Raw genomic sequence first — 13462 nt, forward strand, 5'->3', positions numbered from 1 at the left:
CATCCATCATCATCGCCTGAGATGGAATTAAAACCTTTCTCCCATATGTTTCTTATCAGGGAGTCTGTACTCCAATCCTCCTGTTACCTTAATCCCTCAATGGACCTCAGAGGTTAACAAGCCTTGGACCAAGCATCAGTGCTCTGACTCTCTGACTTGTAATGGCTGCAGATAGGATTGGGGACAGGGAGCTGTGATCTGCTATTATAGGAACCTGAGACCAGCTAATCCAGTCAAGTCCAAGATGTCACTCTTTCAAACTCCTCAGCCATCAACTATAACAATTAAACCTAAAATCATATATACAGCTTCAGTCACAGCATGTGTTACAGCTGATCACAAGCAGTTTGCCTTGTTGGCCATGTATCACCGAGTCAGAGCACTCCTTATCTCAGCTGATGATGCTGATGTTTTCACAACTTGCAGTGTACAGTTACCTTATCCTTATGGAGATGCATTTCACACCAGGACAAGAAAAAACAGATGAAATGCATGGAATGAATTAAATGAAAACACTCGTGATGTGTTAGATACTAAATCAAAGTGATAGTGATTGGCTCAAACTGTTGGAATCAGGGCCAGCAAGTTCAAGAGTAGAGTTATTTGTAGATCAGTTCAAAAGACTTAGAAGTCATTAAAACCCAGTGCTCATCTCCAGTATTCGGTGGGGAAACCTTTTAAATATCAACAATTAGAAACAGAGTTTGGTGTGTGAGCTTCTAGGACTTATAGGGGTGCACAGCCAGACTGAACAGCTGGTTACAAATGTAAGTATTTAGTGTTAGATATAACACAGTGATGACAAAATAAATATAATTTGGATCACTGTTAATGTTTAGGATACCACCCTTCCACAGCCTGTTTATCTGTGGTGCCAGTTTTATTAACTTCATTCAGTCACAATAAATTCATGGAGAAGGGACATTTGCACAGACTGACAGCAGCTGTATATGAAACTATACTGAGTGTCATGTAGTGCAGAACCCTTGGTGCTCATAAATATTCAGCAGGGTTACATATAATCAGCTTGAGAATGAAGGGTGTTAGACTAGCAACTGATTTAATAGGGTTTAAGACAGCTGTCTGTATTTCTGGCTTTTCAGAAACATACTCACTGGTTTATCTATCTGAGATTAGGCAGTAGGTGACTCCATATCTCATCTCTGTTCAGCCAGTTTCTCTTTAAAGCCTTACTGTGTGATAACAGCTATCCTGCAGGTCGTAAGATGGGTCTAATAAAATCCTGGTAGCGCTCTGTGCCAGCTTGTACAGTACCAGTTTTGAGGCTTGTCAGACTGTGTGATGAATGTCTGGTAAATCAAAGGCTCATGTGGAAGCAAGAGGGACTTCATCAACTAATATCATCCATCCATTCTTTTTTTCAAACGCAGCAAAACAACATATGACTGAGACTATTTTCTTATCCTTCCTCAGTTATCCCAGTCCGTACCTTTTCACTCTCTGATATCAGGAAAAGCAACAGTACACAGTTTTTTACTATTGTCATAGCTGTGTCACTTTAACGAATAACAGATGTGTAAACTATAGCAACAAGCATTCAGTCAGCCTATACAACACCTCTCTATAACAATCTCCCTAACAGCTGCACATTAGAACCTTCCAGGAAGGCAGGGTTTGTTGCAGGAGTGTTGTGTTAGACTCTATAAGCTTTGGCTATCTGTGGAAATTACACTGATTTTTCAACCAGTTTCTGTTGAGGTATCCCAAGATTCAAAATATTTGTGTGCCACCTGGACTTACTGGATTTATTGAGCTTCATGTCAACACATCAGACAGCCTCTATGAGTGTATCAAATCAGTCTATAGTCTCCTGTAGGAAAGACTGTAGCTCTAAAAGGCCTACAGGTGAAATGACAATGTACTGAGTCTTACTGTGATCAGCACAGGCAGACAGGCAGGAATGTAGCGCCCTCTCCTGGACAATCTCATTACTATGTAGGCAGTCTAATGACACCACCTCTGTTATCCTTCCCCATCAGGCACCTGGAGCCACAGCACACAGTTTACAAAATAGAACCCCCACAAAACATGTGTCAACACTGCTGAAGGAGGTGGCAAAACAGGAATAATGACTGAGTGTCTCTAAAATGTGTCACAAAGGTGCATGTAAATACAGCATGCTGGATTAAAACATAAGTCAAATGGAGTGAATGAATCCCCTCACTGTTTATGGAAAAAGCAACAGTTTAGACTAAGACCTTGAGTAGGTATCAAGACTGATGAGAAAAGTTGCATTTTCAGTTAGCCTGCGGTGCTGACAGTGTGCAGGGATTCATTACTCTCTAAAACAAAAATATAAATCAATCAAATGAAGGCAGTGAAAAAGAGTGAAAGGAGTGGAAGGGGAAGAACAACCTCGGTGGTAGCCATGTTACAGTGAAAGTGTCTTCCCCTCTGTGTGAGCCAAGCAGGTTCACACAGGCAGGTCTCAGAGGTAAGTATGCACACACACTGCTCATGTGACATACTAGTGTGAGGTGTGGTTTGCACACACTGTCAGGTTTCAGGTGTACAGAGACAGCTATGGGAAGTGAAGGAGTGTGATGCGACTCTCCTCGCTGTGATCTGACCTCTGGTGGCTGCTTTGAATCTTAAGATCATCAGGAGGAACAGAGGTGAAGCGCTGCCTTCCAGCAAGGTGCTCATTGTGAGGTCAAACTGAGAGGAAGCTCTTACATGAGTTTAAGAGAGTCAAGGCTGTGCTGATGTTTACAGTGGAGAGTCTGAAGAATCATTTTACTGTTCACCCTTGTTTGTTAAGTTTGGCTAAAGCTGCAATGAGAGCTTTTTTGTCCACAGTACAGTTTGTGACATATGTTAGCAAACAGTTGATTAGTTATGCATCAAGTGGAGGATGGTAGAGAGTGAAATAAGCAATCATTTGATGTTGTGTTTGTGTCTACCTGATGAGTGTAATGGACTTGCCTCATATCAGCCTCAGGCAGACTTAAGAATGCATTTTTGAGTCTTAAATCATTATGAACAGATGACTACAGATGACTAGTATTTAAGATGACTGCAAATCAACCTATCCTGACAGCATCCATTTTTTTAGCCACTTTGGAGCAGCAGAAAAGTCTGAAAACACAACATACTGTCAGCCTGTAAACACATCCAACAAAGAGAGAAACATTAGCATTTAGAATGAGGAGTCCTGGAGCAGCCAAGTCATAGTAAGAGCTGTGGAATAAGATGCAGCAGCCAGTGTTTCAACTTAAAGCATGTCTTCATCAGAGGAAGAGGAAGCAGCAGCTGCAGTGCAGAGAAGTCTAAATTCTCTGTGTCATTACAGCTGTCTCTCATAGGATGGTCACCTCTGGGCTGCATATGTCTAGCCAATACCAGCCTTTCAACATTAGCATTCATGCAGACTGGTGTTTGTGTCCACTTGATGAATATATGAGGTTCAGTATTCAGTCTGGGTTCAGCTCTGGTTTAGTCCCAACCAGCTCCTGAGGAAAAACATCTGGCTGTGTGTTCACCAGCTCGTCTCTGACTCTGTCAGTCTGCTGTTTGTAGACCCTGATTTCCAGGAAGATAACTGCATTGCATGTAAATAGAAAGTCTGATGGATGTCTGTCTGGAGAATAGATTTTCATAAAATGTAACTTTACACACACAAGATATCAGTAGATCTCATGGGTGAATTGCCATGAAATTTGATGATGACAGTCAAGCTGCCAATGGTATGAACCATTTTGATTTTAATGACTCTATGACCTCTCTGAAATTGTTAATCTAATGTAAGTGATCAAGTTAGTATGTTTTTTTTTTTTTTTTAATTTTTTTTTTTTATTACTTATAAATGCTTTAATGTTTAGATTCATTTATACTGTATGTCTGTGACTATGCCTGATATCAGTTGTTCTTTTCTTGTTGTTGTAAATTAATAAAAATATAATTTGTGGTTTGTATGTGGCTGCTGTTTTGTGTATTTGCTGCATGTGACATGTGTACTTTCATCATCTGAAGTGTATGCATGCTACATGTGTGGCTGTGTCGTTAGTGTGTGTGCTGGGTGGTGTGTGTGTGTGTGTGTGAGTTGTTGGTTTGGCTGCAGACTGTGACCAGGGATGGCTCTGTGTGGCTTAGCAGCCCGGACAGACAGAGCAGCAGTTTCCTGTCAGAGTGGCTTTGCTGGGGTTTTGGGGGCTTTAGCTTCTGCTGGTACAAGGACCTTATACAAGTGTGCATGCACCATTACACACATGTACATGATGTACAGCATATTGCCATATTCTGTAACTAAGAAGACTGTTTTGCTTATTCCTTGCTTCTCATTGTCTTGTTATTTTTGCATATATTATTGTTCTTTTTTACTTTTGTTAGAATTGTATTTTAAAGCAAAAATAAAATAAAATAAAATAAATAACATGCAGTGTATCAGAAGCGTGCTTTGTTCTGTGTATGGTAAAGGTTAAGTCATTTATGTCTTGAAAGTTCATCCTGTAGTGGACTTTGTATCCAACTATATTCAGGTTTGTATGTGTACACACAAACTAACACACCACACACACCTTGCTTATCATAGGCTGCAAAGGTCTTCAAAGAGCTTAAAAGAAATATCATTCTGGCACACATTGTGTTAGAGATTCTGTTCAGATCTCTCTGTTGTGCCAAATAAATGTCAATAAATAATCAACACAGGATCAAATATCGCTTCAAAATATGATTGGAGGAAATTATACAGCTGGTCTCATTCTATACTATTTTTATTTTCACAAATCAAAAGATCCCATGAAAAGCCCAAAGCCCAAGTTATCAGGTGTTCCTTTTGTTGATGCCATAACACCACACAGTATTTTATAATACCAGGAGAATAATAACTGCATCTAGTGTCTCTGTAACTTTAAGGTAAACAGTAAAAAGTTCACGTATCGCAGCAAAGTCATTAAGCAGGAATGTGATCTTGTGGATGATAGTAGATGATAGTGAACTTGTTTCCCCTGTCTGTGACTGTCAGTCTCAAATCCACTGGTTCCTACTAAAGACAGTAGGTACAGTTTTTTTTAACAGTGCTCACAGATAAGACAAAAAGCTCAGTGATTTCCTGAAGCAGCTGCTCACTGTAGTTTTTTTTAGAAACATGACTCGAACAGGAGGCTCAGCATGTGGAGTTTGTTTATAAAAACAATATACAGAATATCACCAAGCTTATTCACATGACACATGACTTTATTGTCATTGTATGCTGTATCACTGAGTGATCCATGTGTCCTCACCTGAGGACAGATCATTAGGCAAATCAAGCAGTTTTTCTGGATCGCAGGAGTGTTTATTGAGCAGATCACATATTTGAAGGCAGGGTGGAGTCAAGTGGTTGCTAACAGACTCTTTTAATAATGCAAAGCAGCAAAGGGCTTGGCATAGTTTTGATGTGTGTGTCAGTGTGAGTGTGTGTGTTTGTATGCAGAAATGCCTGCATAGATCTGTGTGAATGCACATTCCATGGCAGAAACGTGTTTGTTTTAAACCTGAAGAGTGGGACACTCCTGTCATTGACAGGCTGTTGCTGCCCACACCCTTCACCCTGCTACAGCAGCTGTAAAAGAATCCTGCTGTCAGAGAAACTGCTGCTTTAAAGGCTCAGTTCACCGAAAATGTCAAACTGATTTTCTCACTTAGTCCAGGAAGTATCATTTGCATTAAAATGACATTTGAACAGCTCAGCAGCAGCATGTCTTTCCAGTGATAATGTCCCACTTATTCCCACTTACTACACTGTGAGTTTTCAATGGAACTATTTCTTTGGTATAAAATATTTCTGAACATCACCTCCCTGTGGACAGTGATAACTCTGACCCTTACTAATTACATTTATATACTACAAAATGGTCTTAGTGTAATATGTTTTGGCAGAAGTGTAATTGCTGAGTAGATTTTTTTTCCAGTGCAGGAAGTGCACAGCAAGAGGTACTGTACATGCTACACAGTCACTTTAAAATTAGGGGAAGACTGTGGTTTGGTTAAATCCTTTAAAAAGTACACACCCTGCTCCATCTAGTATCAAAGATGACAATCTTTTATCTAACCTCAACCAAGTGCTTTGAGTTGCCTGAACAGAACCATAAAAACATGAAATGCTTATCCTGCTTTAGTTGTCATAAGCAGTACTAATAATGTACATTGTATGTAAATGTTTTGCTGATACATGAACATTTTAATTTCATTTCTTACTAATTCTTACTGACTTAATGTTTCCTTATTATGGTGAAAAAATGTGGATGGCATAAACATAACTTGTCTGAGACAGTGTTAGTGTCAGTATCGACAACAAATTTCATTGCTGATTTATTTCCAGTGAAAATAAATCAGAATGAGCAAATTACCCAAACTGCAGTGACTCCATCAACATGTATTTATTCTGCTGCTTTCTCAGTTCAGTCTGTACCACAGAATAAACAGTGTTTGCCACACCTGAACTATCATGTGAATCTGGAATGACATCCACACCCTGTTCAATTCACCGTTTGTGTGTGTCCCCGTGCATGACCGCAACTGGTTGCGGGGTCACGGTGCTGGTTTGACATAGTACAGTTTAGACATAGAGTCGTTTACTTTGGTCACGTGGGAGCTAATCTCTGTGACCCTGTCAGATCTCCACTGCGTCCATCATTATAAATCTGTTATGCTCAGCAGAAGAGTTCAAACCTGTGGAACTTTTTATATGTCCAGTGAAATGTAACATTTTATTCTGTGGCCTGTGTCTTGGGTCTCAAATATTTTTTCTCAAAGCTATGGGGAAGTATGGCAGAGCAATATGATTACAATGCACTCATGCAGGATTTCCAGGCGTTAACATGAGCCCTCCTGAAGATCTATGGTAGTCAACACAACAAATCAAACATCAGTAGACATCTCAAATACTTTCCCACTGTATGGCACCACCCAAGGCAACAATGTGGCCAAAGCTCCACAGGTGTCATACTTGTCATACCTGCAGTGAGCCCACCTCCACCAGGTAATAAAACTCTGGTGACAGGCAGACACACCTTAAAGTTACTCAGGTCACACCCCCCTGGGGAATGTGGACTGCGAGCCTGACAAAGGTTTGTATGCTCTTCTGTTTCTCCATGTCATACCTGCACACATTCATCCACACAGTATCACTGCAGCATAAACACCTGTCCACATTTTCAGCATATCACTCACCTGGCTACGTTGTCATGGACACGCATGCTTCAGCAAAAAAAAAAAAAAAAAAAGCACTCACACAAGCTCATGTTGTTTCACAGACAGGTATGTGTGTTACATGCCAAACGGTCTGACTGAGTGTCTGATTAACTAATGTCACACACAAACTGTGCACTAAAACTGGATGGGGGAAAGACTAAGGCAGGGAGCTGGATAGGAGACTCAGATTCAGGAAGAACAATGTAGTTTTTGTGCAGGGTGTGGAGGTGGTCCAGTTTTTAACCCTGTCAGACACGACTAAAGAGCCAGGAGAGTCTGCTAATCTTGTCTGCACATTTTGGCCCACACAGCATCCACAGCTGCAGGCCATTCAACCCCAACAATATAAAAGTGAGAACTCGGTTTGTGTTATTGGTCTTTAGTCAAGCCTGTTCAGGGCTGATGCTGGTCCTCTGTTTGTTGCAGGATGTCAGAGTTCCTCCTTTTACATGTACAATTTATACCTCTGCTCTGCTTGTACTTGTATCTGTGCTTTTACTTTTACACTTCTACAGCGCTTCTTTTCAGTTCTTGAAAACACAAAATTGCGCCACATTGATTTTATTTCATGCAGTTCAGGGTGTGAAACATTTAGCTTTTTATGTCACTGATTTTACATAGTTCAGGTGAGTAATATATCAAATGCTGCAGTTTTGTTCACTAGGATCAATTTTGGGGGGAAAAAAGGCAACTAGAGTGAACTGCTGTGTTTTTCCTTTGAATGGCAGAGTGAGGTGCTCTGGACTGTCCCTCCCAGCAGAATAATCACTGGGAGGATCCCCTGAGGGAAACCTGCACTACATCTTCCTGCCTGCCTGGGAGGAGGAACTTGACCGACTCCATCTGTCAGCATGCCTGAGGTGACAGGAGAAAGTCAGGGCAGAAGACAATGTCATGACTGCTCTGCTTGGCCTACTGCTGACCAGAGAACAATCATGACAGTGAACATGTATGTGGATATGTTGTTTTTTGTTGCGTCCGTCCTCACAGAGGTCAGAACAGCCAGCCAGAGCTGTCAGCTATCCAGGAAACTTAAGCAGCTGAAAACCTGCTGACACGAGAGAGTTGTCTAACATTTATCACTCTCTCCTCACTACTCTCACCTGCCCTGTTGCAGTAAATTAAATACACACTAGATAAACATATCTTTAAGTTTTATACCTCATCAGCGTCTTCATTAGCATGGGCAGTGTATCAGCCGCTCCCCAGTGTTGAATCATGCCCATGCTCACAAACAGAATGCTGCTGTACCAGTTCAACAGTCCAGCCAGACATTCCAGTCATGGTGCAGTATCTGGATCTGCCTCCCAGACTACACCCTGCTGGAATGCTTTACCTTTCATCACAAAGGCAGGTAACTTCTGTCACATTAGCGTTACTGTTGCAAAGAGCAACTTTGAAGAAAAACTCCATTGGACACACTCTTGACTGAATTGAAGGGCTACTCCAACAAATGTATAGGGAGGCAGACTTGTTAACCCTGATAAAATAACCTTTATGATGTCTAATGAAGCACGCTTTAAAGGTGTATTATGGGAAATGTCAAGTTGTGACAGTGTGTGAAGCATCAGTTTTGAATGACTAGCATCTTTATTTTAAGACACATAATGTTTATTTAGGCCATTGCCTCAAATCATCATTAATACTGACAATTGTTAAAAGTCCTTATACCAGTAAAACAGGTTTCATTAGTCTTTACAGTCTGTCCATGTAGCTAGCAAGTAAAATGTATTTCGATGTAAATCTCATCTTTAGAAATTCACATCATCCTCTGGGTTACAGTTGTTTTTCCTTAGTAACATGAAAAATTACATTGGAATGGAATGTCAGATTAAGTTAAATCATTAAAAGAAACTCTTGGATCTCTCTAGACGATTGTTTGATTCCTAATGAATGTCTCTTGGTGTGACCTTAAACATGATTTTTAGTTGTGATTTCATGCATTTTATTTTTTGTTTATCTTTTATCGTGTTATGTATTTTCTGTCACCTTCTTCACATTTCTATACTTTATTATCTCTGTCTATCTTGTCCTGGAAATGAGTCAAAAAAGATATTTTTAATCACAATGCTGCTTTCTTTACGTAAAACATTTTTCTTCACATGTAATTTAGCTTGATGATGCTTTAGAATGTAAGGTTATTGCAGATGTTATGTCTTTTTTGTGCTAACATTTCATTATGAATCAACTCCAGAGTTTCCCCTGCCATGTACATTTAACCATATTCGTACATGAAACCTCTAAGGGAATTTGAAGGGAATTAGGAGATTCTGTTCCCCAGTTAAAACATGTTAATTAAGGACCAGGTTGAGTTGGTGTAAAAGCCTCTGTGAAGTCCAGATAAAGTGCACATGTTGATACATCAATCCACCAGTCACACTGTTATATCCTATCATTCACCAATAAACGTGGTTTCAGGTTGCAGTTTAAGCTGCTCGTATGTTTGCAGAAGGATTTGGCATGTTGGTAATGTTTAAACAGAAATGGACTGTAACCTTCACTGATTTGTTAAATCCACAGATTCTCACCCTTGTATCAGTAGAGGAATGTAGTGGTGATGGGGTTGGGGTTGGGGGTGGCAGGTGGAGGTCATCCCTGCACAATATCACTGTTAGCGTCTGATGACAAGGCATGAGATAAGTGCAGCATGGTCAGATACAGGCTTTAAAACAACAAAACTAGTTTTTGAGATTAAAAACTTGATTTGAGATAATGTTTCTCTGTCCCTGTCTGTACTGTTTGTCCCTTTGATTGATCCCCACTGGTGCTGTTTGTGTAAAATCTGATACGTTCATTCTTTGAACTGACTCAGAGATAGTGTCGGGAATGTCATCTACTTCCAAATGATCACACTACTCCCTCAAATGGCAAACATATGATGATGATGTAATGCATTTCGCCTGCATATATAATTGACTTAGTAGATATCACTGTCCTTCAGTTGAAGAAGAGCAAAACCACATGGACCATCACTGAGGAGTTAATTCTTCACTATTACACATAGTCAAAGTCCTATCCAGTGAAGTCATCATACCATGTCTCTGTGGCAGGAGTAGATGTTCATACCAGCCCATGCTGAGTAGAGTTCTGCTACCTGACACAAACCCAACGGGTCCCGACAAAACAAGTGTCACACTTGAGCCATTTTGCTGATAATAAAGACTTTACGATAATGTAATATCTGGGGGAGTATTTCAAAAAGCTTTTGTCCAGGGTGGAAGAGGTCAGACATAATCCGTCTTGCTAGACTGAGGACTGCAGGGTCCTCAGTCATAGCATAAACTTATCATCTGTATCTGGACATCAGGAAAATGTAAACTAATACAGGTCTAAATGTCATCAAAATGCGATCAGATTGACCACACCACTTCTGGATGTGCATCTGGCTTGCATTGCAATCAGAGGTGTAAATGACAACTCTACTGAGAGATTACATTTTTTAAAACATTCCCACAAGCTGAAAGGTCATCGGACTCTGTCTCTTCTTGCCATCACAAGCTGCCTCTCAAAAAGCTACAAACAAGCTCTTCCTTTGCAAAGGAAAAAGAAGGACAGCCCATACAGCAGTGTTGCTATGCGAAGCTTCTCCACTGGAACTACCTACTTACTTAGAGTGTACATAAATTTAGCTGAGTCAGCAAGGCTACTGAAAATGGAGTGGCGGAATGATCAAACACAGCTAGTCTTCCAACCTAAACAACCGTGTGGGTTGTTTGTCTCTACCCTATGAAATAACCCATGGGAGCTTTTCCTGAATTAGAATCCATACTGAGGAGATATGAATCACTGTTGAAAAATAACAGTGACCAGACCTTTACAATGTAAAAGATGTAGTTAGGTTTGGGGTAAAGATCATGATTTGGGTTAAAATAAGCAGTAGTAATTAAGGTTAGAGCATATTTGTTGTCACAATAATAAATATGTGATTAAGAAAGAAACATTGTTGACTATTGGTTTGAAACAGGAAAATGAACAGTTGAACAGTTGTAAACATGTTAAAGTTACTATATGGAAGAATTTGAAGCAATTTACACACTAATAATTTCTTTTTAATTGCCAGTGTCTAAAAAGGTTGTAAAATATATATATATATATACATACAAAATGATGAGTTGTTCTCAGGATGCTCACTCCCATGAAGCTAAACAGGCTTCATGAGATAAAGTTTCTGGTTAACCTTTGCTTGTTTGTTCAGTAACATTATCGCCTTGTTTGGACTGTGACTTGTGCACCCCCAGCAAGCACACAGTGAGGGCTGGTAAAGAGACTGACAGGGTTGAACAGAACTTTATGGATGCTAACATTAAAGGGAGGAAACATGGATAGAAGGGAGGTGGAGTGAGCAACAGGAGGCAGACTGCAGTTCACTTAATCGCCACAGGTGTCAGTAAGGGTTTTTTGGTTTCCTCCATACAGAACCTTTATAGTCCAGTGTTTTGTCAACCTATCCATCCACCCTGACCTCTTCCATACATGAACTTTGTTGCTTCATAACAACATCACAACTTCCTGTTTTCCTCCTGTCATAAGTACTGTGGCCACTAGAGGACTTTGTCACTTGAACGTAAACATGTCATTTTCGGGCATTTGCTGAAAAGAGATGCTGTCTCACAAACCCCCCAGAGGTCACTTAACAATGACATACAATTATGGGATGTAATAAGTTACTTGCACAAATGACCTATGGAGTTATTTTTTTTATGGGAGGACAGTTTCAGCAAACAGGAAGGCTAAGACACACACCAGTCAAGCAGATGGACTCAAAACATGTCTTAATATTGCTTAATGGAGACAGGTCAGTCAGGTGGCAGCAATTTTTGCCTCTTGGTTTGAACTCCTTTAAACTCAAGTTCCCTGGGGTCAAAGGTCAACAATCATGACCTCTGGGGTCACTTACTATTATGAGAACAAACCATGGCAAGAGTGGGAAGGGCTTTTAAACACACACAATAAAAATACTGTCTCTGAGACATAAAAACCCTCACACTTTGAATAAGATTTCCCTGTGAACATGGGCCCTGTGAAGAATTGTTTGAATTTGCCTAATACCTGTGCTGGACTATAATACACTCACAAAACATGTTTTTATGCTTATAGTACTATTCACATGTGACCACTGTTGGCTGCTTGTCAGAGTAAGAAAGGTTTGCCGTTTGCATGGAGGGGAAGAGGTGTCAGAGGAAAAGATAGAACTCAACACTAAACTGTTGGTTTCCTAAACTATGGAAACATGAAAACACACACACACACCATTCAAATCCATGGCTGCTAGTTCTGACCCCTCCTTCCTGCTGATAACAGTCTTTCCTTCCATGGTTGAGAGGTCATGGCCACCAGCCCAGATGCTGAATGACACTGCTTCATTCTACCAAAAGGATGGAAACAATGACCCTGCTTGAGGAACACTCCACTCTATACAGTCCTTAGAAAGTTTCATGTTAGGAGAGGACAAAAACTCAGTGTTCACATGGCCCAGGTCTACACGCAAGTGCTTTAAATTGTCATGAATTAAAAAAAAATTAAAAAAATTACAAGGCTATGTTCAGACTGTCAAAAGCCCTCCAGCTAAACAACACAAGGGGCTGCAGAGGTGTGGGCGTGGTGCTACAGGTTGAAATCAAGTTCAAAGAATTATCAGACAAGAAGACAGTGCTCTCCAGCATCATCAGAACACTGAATTAGGGAATATCACTAGAGGCTTGGAGAATCAATGCCAAGGTGCACTGACACTGCTCTGGTGACTCTAGGTGGCCCAACACCTTACTTAGACAATTTATGTTGGTTTTCATGTAATTTGCCACCTGTCTGTAGTTTGATGGAGCATTACTTTCTAATTCTTGTGGAGAGTCACACAGTCACACAGTCATTCAAACTTGTGGGATCCAGCATTTTAGTCCCTGCAAAGTTGTCAGACCCCACAAGGATAAAGGGCTCCCGGTTTTCAGACCCCATGAATATAGTAAAACAAAACCACACACACACACACACAGAGATCACATTTACATGGTAAGATGACACTATTGAGTATGACAGGTTCAGCCAGTGTAATGGTGGCCAATACCTCCTCAGCTTCAAAGCAATTCACCTACCCACACTACACACCTACACGCACACACACACACACACACACCAAGTATGTCCATGTGGTAATATGGCCTTTATAATTGATCTGTATCGAAGAATACACAGAATGATGTCATTAATGGTAATCCATCTATAAATCTGTAACACTACAGATAATGTAAATCAGCAGAAAAAGAAACACAAG

Source organism: Lates calcarifer, linkage group LG11, assembly GCF_001640805.2.
Source record: "Lates calcarifer isolate ASB-BC8 linkage group LG11, TLL_Latcal_v3, whole genome shotgun sequence".
Taxonomy (NCBI): Eukaryota; Metazoa; Chordata; class Actinopteri; family Centropomidae; genus Lates; species Lates calcarifer.